Source organism: Hesperophylax consimilis, chromosome 20, assembly GCF_061612785.1.
Source record: "Hesperophylax consimilis isolate HC1 chromosome 20, BYU_Hcon_1.0, whole genome shotgun sequence".
NCBI lineage: Eukaryota > Metazoa > Arthropoda > Insecta > Trichoptera > Limnephilidae > Hesperophylax > Hesperophylax consimilis.
Genome location: NC_142855.1, coordinates 15,595,067 through 15,613,123, shown reverse-complemented (window position 1 = coordinate 15,613,123; position 18,057 = coordinate 15,595,067). Strand labels below are relative to the sequence as shown.

Below are 18,057 nucleotides of genomic sequence, written 5' to 3'. Positions count from 1 at the left end.
AGAATATTTATTTCAATTATCTATCAATTTTATGTGGAATTTACCAAAAGAGATTTATTAAAAAACACATAATTTATCGGCTCTCCTGAACATTTCGTTTTTTTGTATTCGAGTCCGTTTAAATCTCCGCATTTTAGCCGTTTTTCCATACTTCAGTCATGTTTATCATTTTACATGTGTTACACATTTGTCCTTATGATGGACACTGTAATGCTGTCCGAAATGTTGGCTAAAAAACGGCATAATACCTCAAAAATTTACCACTTATATACTTTTGGCCGGGAAATTTCAAATCATATCATTCTTCAAAAATGAGTCAAACGAGCGTTTTTAGAAAATCTATGCGGTCATTCTGTGTAAAACTCCCCTTTACGAAATTAATTAAATAAAACTTTACAAAAAATGGTAAAAACCCGCCAGATTTCAGTTGGAAACAAAAACTCTGAGATTCGTATTCAACTGTTTATTAGGTTGAACAATGAAACATGCATATTTTGGTGATAATTTTACTTTTTTATTGTTTATTTAAGTCATCTTCTTCTATATATTCATATAAATTTAATTTTTATACAAATCAACAGTTTTATTTTCAATATTTCAATGTTCAAAACAAGCGGAACGTTACTGTCTAAGCCTGATTTCAAAAAACTCAAAAGCCCTTAAAGAGCGGCAACGCCGGGACTTCCACAAGTACAATGTAAGATAGGTATTGGTATTGCAAGTGTAAATTGTGCTATTTTTATAGCATTCAATCGGAAGTCTAATAATGATGAGAAAAACGCAGAAGATGGAGTGACAGAAGGATAACGAAGACCACCGAGATGAGACTCGTTTGGGCGCTAATTTCCCTCATATTTTAGTACGGTATGAGTCAAATCAAAGAACCCGAACAGACACCATTGAAATGTGGTGCTGCAGAGAAAGGCTTAGGCCTCCATGGACAGCCAATCAAATGCCATCCACTCTGGAAGAGCTAGGCAATCCACAACAGGCTGTCAATTGTCTGTCTAAAGCAGCGGTTTCTAACCTAACCTGGGAGTGATTACCCCCGCGGGCGTACAGAGGATTCCAAACTGGATAAACCAATGTCACTGACAAATTAGAAGGCCAAATAAGCCACTGCGTAGGGGTGTCCAAGCATCACTTTCGTTTGGTACTCTGGTGAAGGAACCTAGCCCACCACGGAAATTGTAGTATTGGGCTCGATCCTGAGCAATGAACAACCGACGCAAGAAGAAGAATGCATACTATAATTCGATGAGTAATCACTACTGCTATTGGGGGCCACAAAGGTTCCAACGCGACAGCCTAAAAACCATAGAAAAAGTACAAAAAAATCACACGGCGCATCGCTGAGCTTTCGGTCGTTGCTGAAAACCTTTGACTAAAAATAATATTATCTGCATATTTCAACATCTACACCATTTTATCTAATTAATACATAACTAGATCATCTTAAATAGATATTTAAGTGTAAATTGTGCTTCGATGGTAAACGCGTAATTCTGAGGTGAGTTTATTCCTTATTCCCAATGCAAACATTGTACTTGTACTTAGTCGATGTTCTTTATCTCCAGCTAATCGAAATCATTCGGTTTAAATCATGGTATCTGAGAGATAGATTCAATATAATTACGTATTTAATATATTTTGTTGTAATTTTGTTTGATTTTGCTGCTAATTAGTTACTTGAAACCTTTGTCGGAATGACACTCGTGACGTTCACAGCAGAGGCGTAATTAAAATACCGTCGACTTTAAATTGGTATTTATATATTTTGTTATCCATATTTTTGTATAAATATTATACTTATGATGAATAATGAATGTTTATTTATTATTATATTCTAAAACATGGTGGTTTTATTAAGAATCTGCTCAAGAAATGTACATTTTTGTGAGTACGGATTTGTATTAAAACCACGAATATTTGGCCATGACGCTAGAAGTAGACCTTCCAGAATTTGACAACTGCTTCTGAATTCTAATATTGAATTTTTATTAATAAAATGAAACCAGATATTTTCAAAACTGATGTCATTTTTTTATCAAAACAAACAACATTCTCTTATCAATCACCGTTACGACAGTTGTAAAGTTAAAATAAATATATGTATGTCAATTTTTAAAACTCCATTACAGTAAAATAGTATTTTTTGTAAGATTAAGGCTTACAAATCAACTGGAATGAAAACCACGGAATGAAAATGAAATATAAAGCAAAAACTAAATATTTTTATACCGCCATCCCTCACGGGCCGGTAAGGAATCGATAAAAACCGCGTACTGGAAAGACCCTGCGCAGAAAAGTCTCAAAATTAAGTGTGCTGCAAACCGTTTACTTACTTAAGCGAAGTTTACTTTTCTGCGCAGAGTTTGCAGCACAGTTTATGTCGAGCGCCTAAGAACTCTCGAACGGTGAGCTCTGCAACTGTACTTAGTTTTTTCTATGAATTTGTCTAAATTTTTCTATGGTTTTATGATTTCTATACTAACGAAGTTATTTACTGTTCTCAACATAATTTCCAACATGAGTTATGGAGCTTTATACAAAAATATAACCATTTAACTTACAAAACACGGAGACAAGACGTCATATCGCTAAGTTAAAAAGCAGAAAACCTGTTATGTGTTAACACTAAGAACAAAAACTCTCGAACGGTGAGCACCAAGCTGAGACATTTAAAAATTTACAGTTTTCTATCTGAAATTTCTGTGGTGTATGTTTTTCTATGTTTTATGACTTCTGCGTTGGAGTGGCTATTTTCTGTATGCAACATCATTTCCATGATGAGCTAAGTAATTTTGAAAAAAACCGTTTATTGCAATTGTTTTGTTCACTATTACATGTTATGATCAAATGTTAACTGTAAATTAGAAAAAGGACGAACGGTGAGCTCTGGCGTCATGAAGTTTACCCAGGTTTTTCTGAAATGCATCTGTTTTCAGTTTGAAACGTCATTTCCACCATGAACTTTATTTTGACAGTTTAGCAAATGTAAAAAAAGCCGCCATTTTGTTTTAAGTCGAAAATTTTGTGTGTGACACTAACAATTCTCGACCGGTGAGATCTAGCGTAGTAAAATTTATACAGATTTTCTGCACTTCTACTATTTTAGAATTGGAACGTCATTTCCACTATTTGCTACGAAATTTAGTGGACAGTAAAAGAAATGTCAAAAATAAGACAAGCCGCCATTTTGCTTCAAGCTTCAAAATGTTTGTGTGTGACACTAAAAACTTTTGAACGGAGAGCAATAGCGTAATGAAATTTACACAGATTCTACACCGCAACTATTTTCGATTTGGAATGTCATTTCAACTATGTGCTATGGAATGTAGTTTGACAGTACGAATGTTAACAAATAAGACAAGCCGCCATTTTGTTTTAAGCTTTAAATGTTTGTGTGTGACACTAGCAACTTTCGAACGGTGAGCACTAGCGTAATGAAATGTGCACAGGTTATTCTGCACCGCATCTATTTTCGATTTGGAAAGTCATTTCAACTATGTGCTATGGAATGTAGTTTGACAGTACGAATGTTAACAAATAAGACAAGCAGCCATTTTGTTTTAAGCTTAAAATGATTGTGTGTGACATCAAAAACTTTCGAACGGTGAGCACTAGCGTAATTAAATTTACACAGGTTCTTCTATTTCAACTATGTGCTATGGAATGTAGTTTGACAGTACGAATGTTAACAAACAAGACAAGCCGCCATTTTGTTTTAGGCTTCAACATTTTTGTGTGTGACACTAACAATTTTTAAGCGGTGAGCACTAGCGTAATTGAATTTACACAGGTTATTCTGCACCGCATCTATTTTCGATTTGGAAAGTCATTTCAACTATGTGCTATGGAATGTAGTTTGACAGTAAGAATGTTAACAAATAAGACAAGCCGCCATTTTGTTTTAAGCTTTAAAATGTTAAAAAAGATAAGCGGCCATTTTGTTATATCGTATATTTGTTTCAATCGCAACTTTGTGTGTTCCACTAACAACTTTCGAACGGTGTGCTCTAGGATTATGAAATTCACACAGGTTTTTCTGCATCGCAACTATTTTCATGTCGCAACTTCATTTCCAACATTTGTGTTTTTAACTATTCATTCGCAAATCTTACATCATAAAACACGTTTGCGTGCTGCACTAAGAACTCTCGAACGGTGAGCGCTGGCATTATGAAATTTACACTTATTTTTCTTCAACGCAACAACTTAATTTCCGCTCGCAACGTTTTTTCAAAAGTGATCGACGAATTAATTTTGTGTTGGAGCATTCAAAAGTTGAGCTCTGGCATCATGAAATTTACAGTTATTTTTCCTCAACGCTACTAATTTCCGCTCGCAACGTCTTTTCAAACGTGATCCACGAATTAATTTTGTGTTGGAGCATTCAAACGTTGAGCTATGGCATCATGAAATTTGCGCCTTTGAAATTTCTACATTAACGCATCTCCTCAAAAGAACTCTCGAACGGTGTGCTCTGGAGTCATGAAATACCCACTTAATTTTCTGTCTGGAATCTCTAGGTTAAATGCAACTATTTTCAGGTCGCGCTGTCATTTCCATCTCAGTTTTGAAATATTATTTTTTTTATATCTTAACTATGAGTAGGAAATCTGTTTTTGTGTCCAGCTCACATCGCTCGAACTGTGTGCTCTGGAGTCATGAAATTTTCACATATTTTTACATCTGCTGTCTTCAAGACAACGCAACTATTTTCATGCCGGTAAGTCATTTCCACCATGCGCTAAGGAGCTTCTAAAATAATATTTTAGTTTTGACAAATATACGAGACGCCTTGTTTTTGTATGTATTAAATGATATTTTATAGATAATTTTATGTGAATATTGCGCACAAGAGTCCCAAGTACCGTTGCCGGTGATGTGAGCCTGAAGGTAGTGGAGAGGGTCACTAAACACAGCTAAAGCTATTTACTAACAGGATTCGCTCAAGATTAATATTGATGTGCTAGATTCCTTGGCTCCGGACTTGGAGGTCGTAAGTTTTAATTTAATTTACGTAGTTTGTTTATTTATTACGTAGTATCGCCCTGGTGAAAGACCACCATTCAGGAGCGAACGTTGCTTGAAATGGCATTAGCCGTGTTTAGTGAATAGATATTTATAGCCATGGACTTCCATCCCTCCTCTTCAAAGCTCTATAGCTCACGATTGAAATGAGTTTGGCAGCTATGAAATAGTTGTGTCAACACACCTACGATCAATGTAGATTTTCCAGGCGAAAAACCCACGTTGCAAAACAAATTTCATGACTCCAGAGCTCAGTTGTCAGCGTGTAGGACACATATACAGTTCCAGCTTCAAAGTTGATATTTCGAAGTGGGTACTTTATGTAGCTCTTGATGGAAAATATGTTTAGAGCTAAAAATAAAGGAGTGAAAAAGCTTTGTTAATTTCATAACGCCGGAGCTCCTCACCGTTCGAGAGTTTTTAGTAAGAATCACAAACGAATACTTTGCTTTATAGTTAAGATTTTGAGAAAATGAACGAAATCGCTATGAACATTTCAAATCTTCATAATCCATGTTTCAAGACGTTTAACTGAAATTATCTATAAATTTCAATTATGTGCAAATTTCACGACGTCAGAGCTCTCACAATCAAATGTTCTCCCTTGTAACCGTACAAATGGACGGATATTTTGAATATTCAATATTTTCTTAACTCATGATTGAAAAGTTGTAGCGATCTGAAAATGGTTGATGTTACAGACGGAAGGATCTGCGCACATTTCACGATGCCCGAGCTCACCGTTAAAGAGTTTCTTTACTGGTATATTCGTACAGATTTTCTTCTTAGGAAGTATTGATTTTTGGAATGCATTGTCTAAAATTACGCATTCTCGACAAAATGGCGTCATATTTTGTTGTGATTTCAATCGATTACGTATATTTTTTGAATATATTTCGTCAATTACATCAAAAACCCTAAATTTTGTAAAATATTCATGCTTTTCAAGTTATCTTTCGTAGATTTTTTGGTAATGTCAAAAATCTACACGCTAAGTACAAATTCGACAACTAAATTAATATTTTTATATGTACTGCTTGTGTGTTTGTAATGTCATGGCTTCTCGTAGAGAGATGCGTAATTTACATTATATAATTATATAATATTGCGTTTTTAACTAAATAACGTAATGATATCATCACGGATTACCAATTCCATGATTACAAATTTGTTCGATTGTGAAGAAAATGACATCTAGTGAATCTAGTTTAATTTTTCTTAGGCTGTGAACTTTTATTCTAGAAATATGGGGTAAGTTGTTTTGATTTTTCGTTTGGCTGCAAAAAATTGGGATAGATTTTGTTGTTATTCTAAATATTCGTGTAAAAAAATCGATTATTTCGACAAACGTAATATTTTTAAGTATCTAATTTATCAAGTATCACGCCCGTCTCATCGGGGGTAGGCAGAGAGGATATAACGCTAAAAAAACTCTGTATTGATATATATTCTTTGTGGACTATAAACATGGTTATCTAAATAAACACCATGTGATTTTTTTTCCGTGGGTGTAGGCAGAGGATTAAAAGCTACAAACTTGACTTTGCCACACATTACTTTCTTCATTTACATTCATACATTATTTTATTAGTTGTCCAATTCGAATGATTTTAGAAATCAAATTGTTTTGTTACGAAAAATTCATTGTTTGGTAAAATTATTGCCATCGATTTTGTATTTTAAAGAATAAATTATCTTCTTTATTTATGTTAGGAATACATTTATTATAATTATTATTCAACCCGTAGGAACCGGCAGGAATATTCCACAATTACATATAGTACAATACAGTGATATTTTGAATTTTTTGTTTAGCAAACTCGGAAGTAAAATTTACAATGTACCTAAACTTCATACTACATCAGCACAAAGACAATTCACCTTCCTAGCTCCCAAAACCTTCAACCTGCTCCCTGATATCCTAAAAATCTCAACTCAACTCAATAACTTTCAAAACACAAATAACTCTATGGATTCTTACTTGTGTTCGCACAAACAGGTCTCCAACTCGTCTTGGAAGGAGTTTAATAATAAAATGGTTCTTTATATTAATCAGGGATTTATTAATACTCCACATATTATAATGGTGACTCGATAGTCGACCTAACTAGAAGCTTGCTAATTGGAATCTGGGCCAGTGAGATTGTCTGAGAGCCTTCGACTGTCCATGGCGACAACTGGCCACTGGCTCCATCTTGCGGACTTCCCCGCAAGCTCTATGCACCGCCATCTGTGCGTGCATCTACAAAGCTTCCTAACAATCTACATCTGCAATACATTTCAATTACAACACCCAAACATTCTACACTTTAACCCCCTAATCTCACTCCATACATCTCTCACATTCCTCAATTGACCTAATTCATGTAAAATATTAGCTGACGTGTACCCGGTGTTGCTAGGGGTTATCCTTAAGTGATAGACATATACCCTCCCTGACTTTTCTGTAGGCCTTTTCAAGATATAAAATTCCATAGTACAATATTTTGATGTATCTCATAAGGTTTAGCCAGCGTTAGCAATGTAGTGACCGAAAATATATTTTTACGACGTTATTATAAATCATCGACTTTTCTCTACTTTCTATAAATATAATATAACAATTATTAAAATTATATTAAAAAAATCCTTTGACTACCCAACAGAACGCCTGTTTGAAGAATTTCAAGTACCTACATTTAAAGACCTATATATTAAAAACTCATTAATCCAAATTATAAAAGAAAAAGATAAATATCAATTTTTAAATGAAAACAGAACGCGACTTAGACATGTTTTTATATGCCCAAAACTAAATACGTCTTTTGCACAACATCATTATACTTACCAGGGAAGAACTTTTTTCAATCGTCTACCAGAAGAAATCAGAAGAATTAATGATAAAACCCGAATACTGCTATCTGTCAAGAGACACTTTAAAAATATTCTGAAAAAAAAAACTACTGTCACTTAATTAATCTCACAAATATCCTTAGTTTTCCATAACTTCCTTTCTTTTTAAAAATTTATTAAATTAATATATTATCCTTCACTACTATTAAAAAAAATACTACAGCAAACATACATTTATGTACAATGAATTATTTAAGTACTAACTAACAACAACATTTATGTACACTCCCCTTCCATACACAAGCAAATGCTTTCAATGGAAGAGTAGTAAAAAGACCCAAGATGTAAAATGAATTATGTACCATGTAAACATATTATTAAAAATAAAAAATAATTACAAAAAAAAAAAAAAAAAATGCACGTTGTATATGTAAACCTATCGGAAGAAATTCTCTAAATGATGGTGAAAACCCTATCACAATCCAGTGTGTAGTTTAGAACTAAGCGCACAAACAGACAGACGCGGATAGCGACTTTATTTTATACTATTGAAAATAAAATGTTTAATTCATTATTAACTTATTATTTGTCACATAAAATATTAACTAAATCAGAGTTGAATAAATTACTAAGAAATTACTAACCATAACACAGCGGCATCCCTACATCCCTATGGTAGCGGTTGAAATAACATTAAAAATGTATCATCCAATGTAAATTTTCTTTGAGATAAAAAAATATATGCAAAGGAAAAATTAATGTATAAGGTCGACACTGCAATTGCAGTGCTTCGTGACATGTGCAGGCACAATTCTTCAACACTGCAATTGCAGTGCTTCGTGACATGTGCAGGCACAATTCTTCAACACTGCAATTGCAGTGCTTCGTGACATGTGCAGGCACAATTCTTCAACACTGCAATTGCAGTGCTTCGTGACATGTGCAGGCACAATTCTTCAACACTGCAATTGCAGTGCTTCGTGACATGTGCAGGCACAATTCTTCAACACTGCAATTGCAGTGCTTCGTGACATGTGCAGGCACAATTCTTCGACACTGCAATTGCAGTGCTTCGTGACATGTGCAGGCACAATTCTTCAACACTGCAATTGCAGGGCTTTGGCTCGTCTGAGCAGGCAGCATTCTGCTGATACGCACGTGTCTGATGTCACAATAAGTTTAACAGTAATTGAGTTGTTTTAAATTTAAAAGAAGTAAATCATTTCTAATCTCAAAATAAACCGGGGTTTCAAAATATTCGCACATTTCAGAACACCTTCGTAACCTTCACTGGCTCAAGTGCCCTGAAAGAATCCAGTACAAACTGTGCTGGATGGTGTTTAAATCCATCAATGAAATGGCCCCACCCTACGTCTCTGAACTACGCGTCCCGGAAAACACTGGTCTGAGGCAGTCAACTCTTAGATCAGCAACATCATCAGCTGTAGGCAGACTGATGGAACCTAAGCGCAAGGCAAATACTAAGTTTGGTGATCGCGCTTTCGGAGTATCTGGGCCGAAGGCTTGGAATAAACTCCCTCCGGAACTAAGATCCATAACAAGTCCAACAGAATTCAGGTCTAAACTAAAAACTTACCTTTTTAAGCTGTCATATCCTTAAATTAAATATACCATTCCTAAGAGAAAGTCCAGTTATATTCAATTTTCCAATTATGTCCTAAATCCTGTATCTAAATTTCGCCAATAAACAATTAGATAATGTTAATTAAGTGTTAATCTCAAGTGACCTACCAGGTAAGTATTGTACATTCGTCATTCTACCGTGGTAGTGTGTAGACGTGTTTATAGAAAGACAATACATTATTAGAGAATTGTCACATTTATCTAAGTTTTGCCGGGAGCGAGGTGTTCCGCGAGGCGGTCACAAGCTTAACCCATTATGGACGTGCTGTCGATAATAGAAAACATAAAATTAGAAATTTCAAATATTTCTACGGTAAAGGACTCGAAAGCTAAAAATAATCTGGAATTAAATATAAAACTATTAGAAGAAAAATGGACTCAGGAAAAAATATCTTTTCAAAACGAGATTGTTTGTCTGCAGTCAAAACTAATTGAAAAATTAGAAAAAAAAATCGAGAATACGAGCTATTTTGAAAAAAAAACATACGCAAGTTGTCTCAAAGTAATCCCGGAATCCAAATTCTCATTGATCATCAAAGGTGAAGATTCGAACATGACATCGGATGCTATTAAAGAACAAATCGTAAAGAAAATTAAAATAGCAAACTTGGGTATCGCAGTGAACGGAATACGAAAAGCCTCGCAAAATAAATTAATTATATCTTGTCCTTCAAAAGAACATGCAGAGAAATTGACAGATGAAATCAATAAAACCCTTAAAAAAAACATGGTTGCAGAGGAATTAAGAAAGAAAAATCCAAAAATATTCATAAGAAATCTTCAAGTAGATTTAACTGAAGAGGACATAATTGAGGCAATAAAAACACAAAACGATGGAATAAAAGATATCATGAATAGCGATACTAAAAACACGATTAAACTAATAAAAATGTTTAAACCAAAAAACCAAAATGGACTCTCTAATTATATATTTGAAACCAGCGGAGCAGTAAGGTCTTACCTCATGGAAAAGGAAAAAATTAACATTGGTTTTAGCAGAGTACGAGTGGAAGATGCCAGCCCCTTGACGCAATGCTACCATTGTCTCAAATTTGGTCACACTGCATTAAAATGTTTTAATAAGGACAAACGTGCGACGTGTTTACATTGCGCAAAAGATCACGAATGGAAGGAATGCCCTAACAAAAACACTGAAGAAAAATGTAGTAACTGTGCACATCAGAACACCTTATTCAAGATGACCCTAAATACCAATCACAAAGCTAATAATACTAATTGTTCTTACTACAAAAAGATGATGCATATCGCTCAAAGTCGTATAGACTATGATTAGGTATGTATTATAATTCTAAAAAACAATTACAATGCTAATCACATTTTTTTCATTTTTTAACTTCATATTATCACTTTCATTTATGCATCGTAATGTATATAATTTTTTGAGACATAAATATTTCATATCCTTGCCGAAAATTTTTGCCATTTATGTTACAATGCATTATCCCATTGCCACAGTGTTAAACGCTAGTATACTGAAATCTATGATTATATTGATGTTCGCGCACTCTTCGTGTATTCGTATGTGTAGAAAAAGTTCAATATGTAATTATTGTTGCCAATTAGTAAACCTACCTTGTTCTGTACAAAACTATAATCTAACCTGGAACATATCGGAAATACTAACTGCTATATTGTTATGTATCTATCGTATTTATATTTATAAATCCCAATACATGTTTATATATTATTGCTGCCAATTAAAATATTATTCTATATGGGTGACTTGAACTGTGATTTTGATTCAGCAGAAATAGATTATGAACGCACGTCAATTTTTGAAAACTGGGCTACAAAAAAACATGTGTTAGGAAATAATAAAATAACTGCCCTCAACATAAATATACGATCTTTATCTAAATATTGGGACACTTTACTATTAATTGTTTCTAGCTCTTTGAGAAACATCGACTTAATTTCGCTATGCGAAACGTCTATTAATGAAAATAATATAAATCTTTATAAATTACCGGGATTTAATTCGTACCATTTTTGTCGAACAAAAAGATCGGGTGGCGGTATTATTGTGTACGTGAAAGATCACCTTACATTTGAAAAAATAAATATTATGACTAATAATTTTGAATGCGTTTACGGAACCATTTCAGTAAACAAACATATTCGCTTACATCTTTTAGCAATATATAGACCGCCTAATACAAAAAAAAAATTATTTCTTGATGAGCTGGAGACAATATTGGGAAATATTGATATAAAAGAATCCGTATTGGTTCTAGGTGATACGAATATTAACTTATTAAATGTACACGAACCCATAACTATGCAATATGAAAACCTCATGTCTCATTTTGGAATGACCAGATGTATAAATGATGTGACTAGAGAAGCGATATTGACTAACTATGTAACGGCTTCATGTTTAGACCATATCTATGTAAGAGTGAAGGAGACGACCGAAATCAGTTCATGCGTATGCGATTCAATAATAGCTGACCACTACCTAACTGCAGCTAGTATTAACTTCTGTTACTATGATAAATGTACCGTCGACAAATCGCACCAAGAGTATTACACTGCACTATCGGACAAAAGGATTGATTTATTGATCGAAATCACCGATTGGAATGCAATGTTAAAATTGTCTGAACCAAACATTATTTATGCAGAATTAAAATCGATTTTTAAAAATATTTATGAAAAAAGTACCTTTACAAAATTAAAAACAAAAAAATTTCGAAATAACCAAAAAACTTGGATGAATGACAGTCTCGCTGAAAGTATTCTAATACGAGATGCCATGTGGAAAAAGTGGAAAAACACGCCTAATAATAAAAAATATGAAATCTCTTTCAAAAAATATAGAAATAAACTTAATAAACAAATATTAAACACAAAAAAGGCATATTATAATAACAAATTTAATCACTGTTTCAAGAACATTAAAAAAACATGGAATGAAATTAATACAATTTTGGGTAGGAAAAATAAATCTGGTTGCGATGAAGTCTTATCTAAATATTTCCTAAAGTCACAATCTTCTGATGCAGTGGCAGAAAATTTTGCTAACTTTTTTGATGAAGGAGTTAATAAGTTGTTACATGAATGTGATTTCCGAGCGTCTAATCACTTGCAAGAATCCCTACCGCATTCAATGTACTTACCTAGAGCTAATGCTAAGCAAATTGAATATATGATCGGAGGTATGAAAAATTCAAAGTCACCGGGCATAGATCTAATTCGTATGTTTGATTTAAAAAAACATGTCAAATTACTTAGCCCTGTTATTGCTCACTTTATCAACAGAATAATCGATACCAGCCTCATCCCCGATGAATTAAAAAATAGCATTGTAAGACCTATTTTCAAAAATGGAGATCACTCCGAAATTAACAATTACAGGCCAATTTGTATTCTCCCGGCACTAGAAAAAATTTTAGAAAAATATATTTCGATAAATTTAGATAAATATTTGAATAATTTGAATATTATAGATGAATGCCAGTACGGGTTCCAGAAAAAAAAAGTTGTGATAAATTGCTGGAAAAATTTTCTGATTTTATAAATTCTCAACTTAATTCTAAAAAACATGTACTGGTGCTTTTTATTGACTACTCAAAAGCTTTTGACACTCTCAGCCATATACAATTAATTAAGGTTCTTGAAAACATTGGAATCCGGGGTAAACTCCTCTCATTCTTTAAAAACTACTTAACTAATAGAAAAATGAACGTAAAGATTTTAAATGATATGAGTAAAGGAAGACATATTAAATCAGGAGTACCGCAAGGATCAATTTTAGGTCCAAAATTGTACATTATATATGTTATTGTTATGTCAAAACTCTTTAAAAAGGCCTTTAGATTCATTTTTGCTGACGATACTGCACTTGTAGTATCCAATGAAAATCCTATCATAGCTATTCAACAATTGCAAAGTGACTTTAACGAGCTACTTAAATGGGCTCATGATGTTGGTTTAATTATTAATGTTAAAAAAACAAAATGTATGTATGTAAAATCACCAAGCCTGGGAATATGGAATATACCCAAAATAATTGCTCATAATTCTGAATGTATTCATAGAAAAATTGAAAATATTTGCCACTGTGAAAAAATTGACTTTACTAACGAATATACTTATCTGGGACTAATAGTAGACAATAAATTTAAATGGGATAAACAAGTGGCTAAAATCTGTAACCAGCTCCGATCTTTTGCAAGTAATTTTTATAAACTGAAATTTGTTTTGCCTCATTGTACTCTTAAAATAATTTATTTTTCTATGGTCGAATCCATACTCAGATATGGCATACGAACTTGGGGGCACTCAAGCAATATTTATATTAAATATATACAAAACTTACAAATTGCTATAATAAAAAAAATTGTACCACCGAATATCTACAGACAAAGAAGTAATCTAAAACTACTGTATGGTTCTGAGGGCCTACTTCCAATAAAGGGTCTTCTTTGGTACATTATTATAATGGATAATGAGGGAGATAGCAAATATAAAAAGCAACCGGTGCATAATCACACAACAAGATTCACTGAAAATAAGGGCCTCATTATTCCAAGAGTAACAAATAAGTATGGAAGCCGAACGCTTAAATATTTAATACCAGAGATTTTCAATAAATTTAATAATTATTTTAAACCTCAGAATAATGAGAGACCCTGCCCCAAAAACACTAAGCGTTGGCTAATAAGCGATGAATCAATGTATCTCTAAACATTATTATTTTATTATTGATGTATTCCTGAACATCTCAACGTACCTGCCTAAATAATTTGTATATAGGTAGGTACTTTGATATATATTATTTTGTGATATTGTTTATTGTATAATTTTGTGTCATACATGTATTAAAAATTAAAAATGTTTTATATATATTATTTGTAGAACCTACAGACAAGCCGTCATGTGTGACAGCTTTGTGGGACTGCATATACCTGTATCTTTAAAAATTTATAATAAATAAAAAAAAAAAATAAAAAAAAAAAAAAAAATATTATCTCCATAAATAGTTATGTAATAACATAGATCACTGTAGAAATGTATTATAAGTTTGTACAGCGCCCTTGAGGTGATTTTGCACAAAAATGGCGCTATACAAGTCATACATTATTATTATTAAGAATCCGATCGACCTTTAAGTTGGTTTATAGATATGTAGAATCGATGACATGTCATGGAAACTTGTTGCGTGCATCCACTATTTTATTTGCAAGGAAGTGTTTCCTAGGATTGGACGCAAAAGGTATTTTATTAAAAACAAAATTGTATCCACAGATATTTATATTTTTGTCGGTGGTGAAGATTTGTTGGATGCCAGGGCAACTATAACGTCCAGATAAAATTTTCAAAGTCTCAAATCAAGTCACCCGTTTCTCGTCTTTCGTTTAACGTTGGTAATCTTAGTTCCTTGAGTCTTTCTGCATATTGCCGGTCTTTCAAAGGTCTTGGTATTTTTGTAAATCGTCTCTTTACTCTCTCTAATAGATCGATATATTTCACAAGTTATCGACTCTACTATTACTATTACTATTTGGAAAGCATATTTCAGTAGAGGTTGGCATATCTCTCTCTGGTTTCAATCCTGGGATTGGTTTGCAGCAATTTCATCTAATCTCCTCTTCCATTCTTCCCTGTCTTGTGCGGCTCTTTTGACTTGTGCATATGATGAGCAGCGCGCGTCCACCAGCAGGTCCTCCAGGTACTCTCGGCGTGGGCGTCCCCTAGAGTTGGTCCCCTCGGTCATACCCTCCATTATGACATGCAAGAGGCCTTCTTGTCATATAACATGGCCGATCCATCTTGCACGCCTTTCGGACAAGGTCCTGAGCAGGTGCCTTCCTCCTTCGATTCTTTGGAGAATTTATTTAATTTAATTCTTTGGCATATATGTTATGTATATTTTTGATATCAAGTCCGGTGTTAGGTCAACGAAGGGTTTCCTGATTAAATATGTTATCGAATTGGCTCTTTTGACAATCTCGGCGATATGCAGTTCCCATTTCAAGTCTTCTGATATGGTAACTCCTAGTTCTAGTTGCTTTTAGAGGTGTTCCGTTAAGTTTGTATGCAAGCTTAGGGTTAGTTTTATCAATACGTAGGACAGTACATTTTTCAACATTGAGTTTTAGAAGCTAATCCTTTGTCCATTGATATATTTTATTTATTTATTAGATACAAATAATTACATACATATTAAGGAAGCTTTGGCTGTCCAACTAGGAAATTTTCCCGTTTTAGGACAGCCAAATTGCCTGGTTTAGTTAACATTTGTACACGCTGCTGTTATGAATTATATTTCCATACTTTACATTAATAGTTAAGCTAGTAATATTTTTTTATTTATTAACTTTCAAAAATACATTTTTTACAATTAAGTCCCGTTAAACTGATTGATATCAGTTTGTCAACGGGTTCTTTTAACAATTACTTTTTAAATACATATACAATTTTTACAAGTACATAAAATATACACATAATTACATTAGTACAAAAAAATTCTTTCACATAACCATTTTTTTAACATACATTTCCTTCTGTGAGTCAATTCACAGCTTTTTATTGAGTTTGGTAACATGTTGTAAATTATTGGAACGAGGTATTCTAGAGTTCTTTGACCGTATTTATTCAGGTATCTGGGAACTACAAATCCATCGTTTGCAATTAGTCTAAAAAAATATTGTTTTCGCAGGCGTACCACAAGGGTCCATACTAGGCCCTACCTTGTATATAATATATGTTACTGCAATGAAATTTATATTTTCTCATGTAAAACATTACGTTTATGCTGACGACACTGCATTAGTTATTTCACATGAGGATTTATTAATAGCGAGTACTTTACTGCAAATTGACTTTGTTACTCTTCAAAAATGGTCACATGATGTAGGTTTAATAATCAATGCTAAAAAAACGAAGCTTATGCACATCAGATCTCCTCATAATAACATCACCATAACTCCTAAAATTATTTCTCATGACTTTAATTGCATCCATAACTTTGTAATACAACCATGCTAAATAGTCTATATACATATATATTTATCAAAGTAATCAAAATAAAAACTTTTTCAGACATATTTGTACACCCGAATATTAGTTTTTTTTTTTATGAAAACACCTGATAAATTTTATCAAGGTACATGTATAATTAATATGCATAATTAAGGAACACTGTATCAGGGTACATGATAACATATTGGATTAATTCAATTTATAGTTACAATATAAGAAAAATATTAGGTGGGTTTCTTAATTTGTTCGCTGTTACTGTGCTGTGTATTAATTTACATAATCAAGGTACATATAATATAATATACATAATCAAGAAAAATATAAACAAGGTACATGAAAACATATTGTATAAACATTATCAATCACAAAAATTATCAATCGCATTGTATCAATCAGATGCATGGTAGGAATTTTTTATTTAACTGCCGATAACAATAATAAATGTGAGTACAGAACATTTTTGTTTATCTGTTGGTCATCATAAGTAAATATACTTAAGTCCTTTTGCAGTTGGTTGTGATCTATATGCGGGTTGGCAAAGAATTTTGATTTTATTATGGTATGAGATCCGTGGTGTACAAAATAAACAGATTCGGAACCAGAACTGATCCTTGAGGGACACCACTGGTCACATTTAGCTCTGTTGATAATTGTTTGCCAATTCGAACTTGTAATTTTTTCTCATCGAGGAAGGATTTGATCCACTCGAGAAGTCATCCTCTTATGCTTAGAGATTTAATAGCCACCAGTTTATTGGTTGGAACAGTATCAAAGGCTTTCTCAAAGTCAAGGTATACAGGGTTTTCCAATAAGAGGTGTTATTTTGATATTCAAAGAAACTTTTCCCGTAAAAGATCAATGGTTTCGTTGCTTGTGTGGCACGTAGCGCCGTCTTGTTGAAAGTGAACATTGTCCAGATCAATACCATCCAATTCCGTCCATTAAAAATCACTAATCATCTCTCGATAGCGCAATCCATTCACCGTAACTGTTGCTCCAGCCTCATTTTCGAAAAAGTAAGGTCCAATGACTCCGCCGGACCATAAACCGCAACAAACAGTCACACGTTGAGGATAGAGAGGCTTTTCAACAATAACCCTTGGGTTTTCCGAGCCCAAGATGCGACAATTTTGCTTGTTGACGAAGCCACCGAGGTGGAAATGGGCCTCATCACTCAAGATGATTTGCATTTGATTCAATCAAGTGAATTTTAATAATTTAAATGTGTTGTTGAAGCGTGTATTGTTCCTTTTTTATTAATGGCGTAGTTTCTACTTGTCAAATGTCAAAAAATGACAGCTTCAAAAGTAACATCTAGCGAAATAGCGGGCTATTCAAAATAACACCTCTTATTGGAAAACCCTGTATTATGTCAGTAGAAATCCGTCTGTCCCACTCTTTTGCCTAGCAATCTACGTTATGAATAAGATTGGTAATTATGGATGTTTTCAAATCTCTAGGGAATTTCCCATTTAAAAAATATTGTTACATTGCCAGAGCAATAGGATGACTGAGAGAAGCTGCACACTTTTGAGA

At 33.4% G+C, this 18,057-nt stretch overlaps 1 protein-coding gene across 1 annotated transcript in view; it reads left to right on the top strand.

The window, feature by feature from the left end:
* The first annotated feature begins 1,337 nt into the window (after positions 1-1,337).
* LOC149414185 (uncharacterized) overlaps positions 1,338-18,057 on the top strand; it is a 34,370-nt gene continuing 17,650 nt past the window's right edge. The window contains exon 1 of the mRNA XM_089644058.1: positions 1,338-1,510. The gene's annotated coding sequence lies outside the window, so the exon portion shown is untranslated. The remainder of the gene's footprint in view (positions 1,511-18,057) is intronic.